The sequence below is a fragment of the Mandrillus leucophaeus genome, unplaced genomic scaffold (assembly GCF_000951045.1).
Source record: "Mandrillus leucophaeus isolate KB7577 unplaced genomic scaffold, Mleu.le_1.0 Scaffold1148, whole genome shotgun sequence".
NCBI lineage: Eukaryota > Metazoa > Chordata > Mammalia > Primates > Cercopithecidae > Mandrillus > Mandrillus leucophaeus.
This window is the reverse complement of record NW_012099743.1, coordinates 253,983-265,204: the sequence shown is the minus strand read 5'-3', so window position 1 is coordinate 265,204 and position 11,222 is coordinate 253,983. Positions and strand designations below refer to the sequence as shown.

At 39.2% G+C, this 11,222-nt stretch overlaps 1 protein-coding gene across 1 annotated transcript in view; it reads right to left on the bottom strand.

The window, feature by feature from the left end:
* Nucleotides 1-11,222, bottom strand: part of LOC105552149 (basic salivary proline-rich protein 1-like) — a 31,663-nt gene that overhangs the window by 18,626 nt on the left and 1,815 nt on the right. The gene's annotated exons all lie outside the window — the stretch shown is intronic.

The following is an 11,222-nucleotide window of genomic DNA, read 5'->3' as shown; positions in this document are numbered from 1 at the left end:
CAAAACCACTCAACTACGTGGAAACTGAACAACCTGCTCCTGAATGACTACTGGGTACATAACGAAATGAAGGCAGAAATAAAGATGTTCTTTGAAACCAGTGAGAACAAAGATACAACATACCAGAATCTCTGGGACACATTTAAAGCAGTGTGTAGAGGGAAATTTATAGCACTAAAAAAAGCAGGGGTTGAAATCCTAGTCTCTGATAAAACAGACCTGATGTAAATGACGAGTTGATGGGTGCTGATGAGTTGATGGGTGCAGCACACCAACATGGCACAAGTATACATATTGTAACAAACCTGCACATTGTGAACATGTACCCTAGAACTTAAAGTATAATAATAAAAAATAATAATAATAATAATGAAGTGTAACATGATGGCAATTAAGACTTACTTTATCCACTGTTGGGAATAAGTATCTTCATTTTCCGTATAACCATAGTTACATAAGGACATTTGATTTATCACTGCCATATCATTAGTTGATCTGTGTCTGATTTGCTCTAATTATCAGTGCTTTTCATGACCACATATTCCCAGAGATGCTTTTGTTTTTGTGTTTCCAGACCCACAAAACTAGCTCTCTCTTTTCCTCAGTTTTGAACTTTCACTTACACGTTCTTATTTTGTCATTTCCTCAAAATTTTAGTTTTGAGCAATCTAAGAGAGATTGCACAGGAAAAATATTGTAGAATAGTTGTAAGAAGCACTGTTTCTTGAAAGTGATATTTTTAAATCCATTGACTTGTTTTTACAAGTCGGCTGTCAACGTATTGTGGGATGCTTTTCAAGCTTCAGTATATATGAGATTCAAATTCAGCAAGTCTGGGATGGAACCCAGGAATTTGGATTCGTAACAAGCATCCAGATGGCAGCAGGCTGGCTGTTGTACCACGTAGGAGTAAGCATGTAATTGATTGTTGTATCATTTATTTCACACGGTGTGACACTGTGCTGGGTATTCAGTAAGAAATGAATCAATAGTCAAAGTTGTTACTAGAAAGGGGGCCATATGAGGTACTCATTCATTCATCTGGTGATTCAATGGTTTAGCCCTCAATGAGTGCCTGTCAAGTACTGGACAGTATTGCCCATACTGGAAAAAGACACATTGTTATGCTACATGCTTCCAAATAGCACAGCGTCTAATGAGGGGTTTGGAATAGTGAAAGCATCATTTTGAGACAATATGTAGATGTCAGTAAAGTGATAATTGACAGGAGTTAAAGAAGTGACGAACTTCTACTACTGAAACATCCTCGTTGTGCAACGCTGAAAGAACTACCTAGTTTCTTGTAAGTCTCTGTTTCTTGATTCATATAAAGGAGATGCTAATAATAAAAATACAAAAATAAAAAAATAAAAAACAAACAAAGTAAAAGAAATTCAAAGAAGCCAAACTAAAACTGTAATATAGTTCTATCAGAACTCTCAAACAATTTTCCTTGTTCCATGAGGTAAATGACCAGGAGCATTGCTGTGGTGAGGGACTCTGATGAAGCTCTCCCAAGAATTTTTCTACTTATGCTTCACCTACCTTTCTGAGTACATTCTTATTATAAGCAGTTACTGTCATTCTTTGACCCTCCAAAAAGTCAACAAGCAAAACACCGAGAGATTTAAAAATAAACTTTGGCCCTGACTTTTGCCCTTTGCCCATCCAATCTTGCCTTAACTGGACCACTTACACCTCTCTGTAGCCATTGCTTTGATTGTGTTTTGGTTTCAGATTGTACAGATAAAGCCATGTTTCAATTCCTTTTACAATTTTTGTACAAATGCTTCAGTAACTTGATACCATTTTTTGAATTTTGAGGAAATTTCAGCTCTTATTTGTAGCTGATCTTGGTGCAAGAGTTTGGACATCCATTGGGTGGAAATGTTTCCTTGTCTTTCGTTATCAAGTTAGAATCTTGTAAGCTGAACCAATGGAGAAGTGTGCAGTATTGGCTATTGTTTGTACTGTTAATCACCAATCCTCTTCTGTTATGGTATCAACAAGATGAATTTTCTCCTTGCAAGTTAATATGAGTGGTCAGCTGCTGTAGGCTTTATGTTCGAAATCATCTCATCCCTACTTAAAATCAGTTATCTATCTGTGAGCTTCTGATTTTCTTCACCGCTATCCTGTTACACTTTTTGTAAAGCATCAATTATTACACTATTCTTCTACCCAGGCTTCACCACAAATTGGGTGTCTGTAGTCACTATAGTTTGATCCGAGTACATGATGCTCTTATAGAGGCTTTTTCAAAATACTGTCTTAGACTTCTTGATGCTTCCAGGTAAATCCTGTTCACACATGTTGTAACAATACAGTCTGAGTTCATTTTGGTTCAAAAAATGTTGGAATCCAGGCATAGCTGTTTAAATATAATAGCCATTTTTCATCATCTTTTTAAGACCCAATGTATTATAAAAAGATTTCCTATAACAATAAAGTTTGCTATAGATACTTTTGTGATTTCCAGGTGACTAAGCAGATTCTCGGTTTTTCTCTTTTTTCCCTGGAGTAAGTAGGGATGATTTTGGAGGGAGGGATATAGTGACTCTTGCCAAATATTCTCCGTATATGTGGAAAATGAAAGAGTTGCAACTGTGCTTCATGTGCATTAATGAAGCAGAGAGTTGTTGCTGGGGCATACTATGTATTTTTGTCATTGGGATAATCTGTATCCGGTTTCACCAGACACTGTTTTGCAGTGGATGCAAGATGTGGAATCCAGCCTACATAGCTTATGGTAGCCCTTTAAGTAGGAAAGGAAGGTCACAGAGAAGGAACACAGGGAAATGCAGGGCAGACGTGCCTCACTCTCCCTGTCTGGTGAATACAGGAAGACAGCAGGAGATGCTTTTAAATACCCATCAGCTCAGTCCTTTTCCTGACCTTTTCCAGTTCTTGCAGTGGGTGAAAGAGATGGATGTATCAGGAGAAAATAAATATCAACTATAAACTCATGAGAACCAATAAGAACGGAGTTTGTCAAATATTTGAAAGGCAGAGATAGGGTGGTTAAAGCTAGAGCCATAATCTAGCAACAGCTCAGGCACCTGTAGATGAGTCAAAGCCCTCAGTAATTCACTTGCCTTCTAAAATGCCTGCAGACTTAACATGTCTCAAGGAGCATTCTTGATTTCAACATCTTAAAACCTCTCTCCCCTAAAATATTTTGTTATGCTTACCTAAGCAATTACCACAGAGTAGTGCCTTAAATAACAGAAATTCACTTTTTCAGTTTCATTGTGATCATGGTGTCAACAGGCTCAGTGTTTCTGAGGCCTGTTTCCTCAACCTCTAGACATCTGCCTTCCTGCTATGTCCTCAGAAAGCGGTTACCTTTGTGCATGTGGATATTTGGTGTCTCTCTGTGCATGCAAATGTTCTCTTCTTATAAGGACATCTATCAGATGGGACTATGTGCCCCCGTAACGGTCTCATTTTAAGTGAATCCACACATTTCAGTTCTGGCCTCCAAATATGGTCATATTATGAGAAACGGAGTGAAGGCTTTCAGCATATGAATAAGGAAAAACAGAATTCAGCCCATAACACTGCCCGATGTCTTCTCAGTCCACGACAGCCATTTCATTTTGTTGTTCGGATATATTGGAATCATGTATGCCTTTCTCTCACCGAACCCTGGGCCATGAGCAAATCCAGTGGACTCACCTCTAAATACATGGCAATATAAACACTTGCATATTCTCTACTACAGGGCTGTGGCTCATGCCATGATTCTCTCTCCAGCAGGATGTTAATAGACTTCAGCAGGTCTTAGTGACATTCTTTTTACATCGCATATCAGCTCTCCCGACAATAGCCAGGGTGACCTTTTACAGATGAAAATTAGACCATATCACATTTGTGTGTCACATCCACCATAGTTTTTTGTTACACTGGTAATCAGATTTGAATTTCATATGTCAGCTCCTTCATACTCACATGACTTTCTCTTTATTGAAAAGTGGGAGATTCTTTGAATTGGACAGAAAGCAGAATCTTCCTCAACTTCATCTTGAATTAGCTTGACTGTAACACAAGAGGGTTGTGTCCCAGGAGAGATGAACATTAACAGAGTGGATGGACTTGTGATGTGATCGAGTAAATTCATGAAGTCCCTTTGGTCTGGGAAGGGTTCATATGAATTTGTGGAATCCTGGTTACATAATTATGACACTGGCTCATATATTTTGATATTATGTTTTCTCTTAGAAACACATATTTCCCAATTTTAGGGTATTCATAGTCTATGAACATAATGTAGCCATGGCTGATTATAGTAAAAATATTTCTTAAGCATTTACGATATGCCATTCAATCTTCAGAACCAGCTTATTAAGTAAGAATACTGTTAACTGTCATCTCAGGTTTATAGGTGAGCTGAGTGAGGCACACGCCAAAGTTGTTAAAATTGTAATAAGTGGTATAGATGGCAATCAGTTCTCAGAGACTATATTCCTGCTTACTGTACTCCACCTCTTTCTTTCTATTTACTTTTATATTTGTTTACTTCCAAGAAAGTCAGAAGAAACCAGGTCCACAAAAGAAACTCAGGTGCAAGTGATAGGAAATCGGTAAGGTAGAACTTACCCTGAAACCTTAAAGATGAGGTAATAAACACTTTTTTCCTGAATAAATATGTTTCTTCCTAAATCCTATACACATGTACAAAGAATTGTCCAGTCATGTCTTTCTTTTCAACTTTACACAAAATATACTCCTTAGAATGTGAACATCTTTGGGACACCCATGTTTTCCTCCCACAGACAGGATATGTAACCTTACTCTTCTCAACTATTTGTTTCAGTAGTGTGTGTGAAGATAGTCATCCAGGATTTGATAAAGTACCACTTACTCTAATTCAGTTGATTCTCTTTGAGTAGAAACAGTGAATTTATTGTTTTTTCAAATTCTTCCCCTGCCCCAGCAGGCCTGGAAGAGCAGTTAGCTCAGCCTGTGCCTGCTCCTATAATTTCTATGTTTTATTTGTGGCTGAACTTTTAAAATACACACTAATGAGGATAAAAGGAATGAACAATGCCTTTGATTTTGGTATTTCTGTGGGGCCCACTCTCAACTGCAGGGCCCAGCATGGGAGACCTTCTTGAAATACACAGTGACCAACACAGTAAATGAAAAAGGCCTACGTCGACTTATATCTAATTAAATCTTACGGATAAGAAAGATCTTGAAGATGCCACTTTGGAAAAACAGTCATAGAAATGTTCAACATCACTAATTGTCAGAGGAATCTGAATGAAAACCACAATGAGATCTCATCTTACCTCACTCAGAAAGACTGTGAATAAAAGAGTGAATAATAACAGCTATTGGCAAGGATATGGAGAAGGAACTCTTACACACCCTTGGTGGGAATGTAAATTTTTAATTGATTTTTGTTGTTGTTGAGTAGTTTGAGTTCCTTGTATACTCTGCATATTAGTTCCCTGCAGGATGCATAGTTTACAAATATTTTCCCTCTGCAGGTTGTCTGTTGACACTGATGATTTATTTTGTTTGTAGAATATTTTAGATAAATTGTCATTTGTCCAATTTGGAAGATATAGAGAATCAGAAACTAAACGGATAAACAGAGGTCAGAAGACAGTCCAACCCTGTTGTTTTGCTGTTGTTTCATTTTGTTTTGGCTTTTAGATGTATGTTTACTAATTAGAACTCAGATGGGGTTGTGTGTTAGTCCATTTGTACTGCTCTAACAAGACTGTAGACTGGGTCATGATTAAAGAACAGAAATTTCTTCCCCAATGTTCTGTAGGCCAGGAAGTCCAAGATTAAGGCATCAACAGATTGAGTATTTGGTGAGGGCTTCTCTTTGCTCCCAAGATGGTTCCTTGCTGCTGTGGTGGAAGAGGAGTTTAAAAACTCCACGTAAAAGTAACAATCAAACTAGAATCCTATATCCACTCAGGTAATCATTTAAGTGTGAAGGTCACACCTGAAAACCACAGGCAACAAATACCAAATTGGACAAATGGCACTTAATTTAGCTAAAATATTCTACAAACAAAATAAATCAACAGTGTCAACAGACAACCTGCAGAGGGAAAATATTTGTAAACTATGCATCCTACAGGGAACTAATATGCAGAGTATACAAGGAACTCAAACTACTCAACGACAAAAACAAAAATCAATTAAATATAGACAGAGGACACGAATAGATGTGTTTCAAAAGAAGACATACAAATGGCCAACAGTAAATGAAAACATGTGCAACATCACTAAATGTCAGCGTAATGTGAATGAAAACCACAATGAGATACCATCTTACCTCAGTCAGAATGACTGTGAATAAAAGAGTGAAAAATAACAGCTGTTGGCAAGGATATGGAGAAAGGACTCTTACACACCCTTGGTGGGAATGTAAATTAGTACAGCTTCTGTGGAAAACAGTAAGATTTCTCAAAGAACTAAAGCTAGAACTACATTTCCATTGAGCAATCCTACTACTAGGTATCTCCTCAAAGGAAAAGTAGTCAATGTATCAAATATATACCTTTATCTGTATGTTTACTGTAGCAACATTCACAGTAACAAAGATACTGAATCTACAATGTATCCGTCAATGATTGGTTGGATTAAAATGCAATTATATATATACAATACCATACTACTCAGTCAGAAGGAGAGAATAAAATAACACATATTGTGACAATATCTATAGAAATGGGAGTCATTTTCTTAAGCAAAACAGGCTAGATATAGAAAATCAAATGTAATATGTTCTCACTGGTAAGTGGTTGCTAAGAACATGTTTGCGTGGATGTAGAGAGTGAAATGATAGATAATGAATACTTGGGAGTATGGGAGGCAGAGGGATTGTATAGTGAGGTATTCATAAATACCGTGTTTGTTATTTGAGCGATGAGTACCCTAACGCCTTCACTTAAGCACTACGTCATCAGTGTAACAAAATCAAACTTGCATTTGTGCAAAAATATTTATTTTCATTAACAGAAAATCTAAGCATACTGCTTCCCTACCCCATCATAAAAAGAAGACAATGACCAGTGTGGCCATAGCAGAATGAATTAGGTGTAGAGAATCCCCCAGTTACACGGAGAGTTAGGGGGCAATACATAGCCCTTTAGCATAGGTAAAAATTAGCAGCTGGGTGCAGTGGCTCACATCTGTAATCCCAGCTCTTTGGGAGTTTGAGGCAGGTGGTTCACAAGGTCAGGAGTTTGAGACAAGGCTGGCCAACTTAGTGAAACCCCGACTCTACTAAAAATACAAAATATTAGCTGGGTGTGGTGGCACACACATGTAATCCCAGCTATTCAGCAGCCTGAGGCAGTAGAATCTCTTGAACCTAGGAGGCGGAGGTTGCAGTGAGCTGAGAGCTTGCCCCGACACTCCAGCCTGGAAAACAGAGCAAGACTCTGTCTCAAAAAAAAATTTAAAAAGCATCCGATTCTTACAGAGTAAAAGTGGTAGCAATCAACTGGAAAACACAGAAAGGTAACATAATTTTTAAATGGCCAAGTTGGGTAATTGACTGTTTGGAAATAAATAGAACTCTTTGGTGTAAACTGCAGATGAGGCTTCCTGAGGTGGGCTGATAGAGATGAAAGTGATGAAACAGACTGCAGTAGGAAATTATTTTGAAGCTTGAACTTCACAATGATAACATAGCTTATTTGACTAGATGTAATGTGATGAAAGGAAAAGAGTCAAGAAAAAAATCCTAGTTTGCTTAATTAATTAGATGAATTCTTTATCAAGACAAAAAAGAGTTGGAAGAGGAAGAACTTTGTACCTGTAGGAGGGAAGAGGCAGAGGTAGGAGAAACCCTGGGAGAGAGGGGGAGATTCCTGGAAAGATTGATAGAGTGGTCCCAAAAGAAGGGTAGGATCAATGGTGTTAAACTTCTGAGGGGAAGGAAGACGTGCAAGACTAAGAAATGATTCCTGAAATGTGTGGAATGGAGGCCGTAGATGACCTTCACAGACTGGAACTAGAAAGAACAAAAGCATCTATAAGGTGTGCATAAGAAAACATTAGAAGTGAGGAAATGGGGAAATAATCACATAGATAAGTTTCAAGAACGTTTGCAATAAAACGGGAGACAAATAATATGGTAGGAAAGAAGTACTAAGAGTCTTAGGAAGACTTCTATAGAAATGGGTGACGTTTCAGCAGACTATGGCTGATTGAAATAATAGATGTAAGAATCAGGAGACAAAAGGGTCACATGCAGAAGCAAAATCCTTGATGGGACAATGTGGTTCTGGATCAGGAGGGATATTAAGAGGTGGGGGTAGGAAGGCTTTCCCTATGATAATAGGAGAGAAGCCAGAGACCTGGGATTCAACTGAAGATGGGTTGCTCAACTTAGTGGTGGTTATGGTGAGATCATTCCGTTCTGATTTTTCTGACTTCTTAGTGAATTATCTGAGGCTGTCAGTGGGCAAAGAGGCAGTTTCTAATATTGAACCTTCCTTGCTTGAGAAGCAGACATGCCAGTCCCTGCAAGGTTTTTGGTATGTATGTTATCTCATTAGCCTCCATACTCTAAGGGAGTTGTTATGATTATTCTCATTTTAGATGAGGAAATTGAAGCCCTGAGAGTCTAAGTAGCCTTTTAAGAGTCAAGAGACAGTAAGAAAAAGAGTTAGGTCTTAATTAAAATCTGAGCGTGTCCAAATTCTTTGCTCCTTATAATCATGTTGATTCTTTAATGAAATCCTTTCAGGTTTCACTAAAGAATGGTGAGGAACATGGAAAGGGAGAGAAGTGATCACGGATAAAATAGGGTAAATGTGATAGAGAGGGTTGTGGGGATAAGAAGCATAGAACCATATTCATTCCCTTGCAACCGAACTCAATTTCTTTCTTTCTTTTTTTTTTTTTTTTTTTTTGAGACGGAGTCTCGCTCTGTCGCCCAGGCTGGAGTGCAGTGGCCGGATCTCAGCTCACTGCAAGCTCCGCTTCCCGGGTTCCCGCCATTCTCCTGCCTCAGCCTCCGGGTAGCTGGGACTACAGGCGCCCGCCACCTCGCCCGGCTAGTTTTTTGTATTTTTTAGTAGAGACGGGGTTTCACCGTGTTAGCCACGATGGTCTTGATCTCCTGACCTTGTGATCCGCCCGTCTCGGCCTCCCAAAGTGCTGAGATTACAGGCTTGAGCCACCGTGCCCGGCCCCGAACTCAATTTCTTAGAAATTGTAAGAATTTCTTTCAACTTCTGTGACTTTTTTGCACTTGTTGTGTTTTTTGTCCTTAAGATTACCAGAATATCAGTAAACAATCTGAAAATAATTTTAAAATTTCAATTTCTGCTACACAAGTCAGGGAAGCGCCAGGCATGGGGGCTCACACCTATAATCCTAGCAGTTTTGGAGGCTGAGGCAAGTGGATCACCTGAGGTCAGGAGATGGAGACCAGCCTGGTCACCATGGTGAAACTCCATTTCTACCAAAAATACAAAAATTAGCCATGCATGATGGTGGGCACCTATAACCTCAGATACTTGGAAGGCTGAGGCAGGAGAATACCTTGAACCCAGGAGATGCAGTGGCAGTGGGCCGAGATCGTGCCACTGCACTCCAGCCTGAGTAAAAAAAATTCCATCTCAGGGGGGAAAAAAATAGAAGTCAGGGATGTAGAGAAACACTAAAACCTTTTTTCACGGCAGCTGGCTAAATTAGGATTAAGCAGGAGGGAAGCTTCCTGGAGCATCAAGGAGAAGGATTCCTAGATGTTCTTAGAATGTCCTCTTGGTTCTCAGATCCCACATTCACAAACATTGAGAAACAGACACCACAATCAGAAATTGCAAGCTGATTATTTTATTGGTATATTGAAGTTACAGCTATGATCACCTTCTTCCAACGTCATGGCATTTGAATCATTTGAATCACTATCGTCTTCTTATTCATTTCCTGAAACAAACCAACAAGGAGGTTCATAGACCAGACTTGACATGGCAGAAAATGTCTAATTCCTCCCTGGTGTTACTGCAGTAGAGTACATGAGAGCCCATCCCCTCTCTCCCCATCCCTTCTACCTCCTGTGTTTCCTTCCTAAGTTTTTGTGTGTTCACTATTTTGATGCCCTTCCTGTGCACAAAGTGTGCTCCAAATTGTTCCTGATGTGATGAAAAGATAAGATCATTCTTGGCTTGTTATTACTTGCTGCTGAATTTGTTCAGGGATATATTTACACAATGGTAACTGGAATATATTCTATAATAGTGAGAAGCTGAAACCACCCTCAGTGTCCAGTGACAAGGATTGGTTAAAGAAATCACAGTGCAACCACATAATGGAATGGCGTAAAATTGTCAAAGCAAACAGATAACCACTGAAGAGATTTACTCATGTAGAAATGTCCAAAGAAATGTATTATTTAAATGACTAACATGTGTACCTGCATATAAGTTATGATCTTAGTTCTGGGGGAAAACTATTCTAATTGTTTACGTACACAAAAATATTTCAAAGAGAAGATGCCATTAAGTTAACAGTGGTAGTTTTCTGAAGGAGAGAAGGCTGGTAGGATGAGTTATGCCTTTAAATTTAGTTTTATATTTTTCCATTCCATTAGATATTTGTTGCAAGCTTAATCACGTACTTACTGAAAAGTAAGAATTTAAAACATGAGACACCATTTAGCTGCTGAAAGTTCAGGGACCACTTGGCAGGAATACTGGACTAGAGAGGCTGATGTAAGGCCAGACGGAGCAAACAGTGCTCAGGTGAAAACTTTAAATGGGAGGTCTGTGAGTTTGTGGACAGAAAACAGAGTGCCAGAGCGAACATGGTACTACTTCCTCATTGCCAATACAATTTAAGACAGATTTTTTGGAACGTTGTTTCTCAACATGAGAATTCCTTCAAGAGCTTGTTACAAATATAGGGCCTTGTTACCCATTTCCAGAATACCTGAACACAAATCTTTAGAAATGGGTTCTAGGACAATACGATGTCAATGGGCTTTTAGTTGATTCTTTGTCACAGTAAAGCTGGAGACCCGTAGCAATTAGAGCACTTAGTGAAGAATCAGCTGGAATCATACCTGTCATTGAATCCTAGATTACTGGGGAGACTGTCCCTGGGGAGGTCCGGCGGGTCTGCCCCCTTGAGGAGGGGATGGTGGTCCCTGGGGCCTTCCTGGAGGTGGGGGACCTTGAGGTCTGTTGCCTCCTTGTTGGGGTGGTCCTTGTGGCCTTCCTGGAGGTGGGGGACCTTGA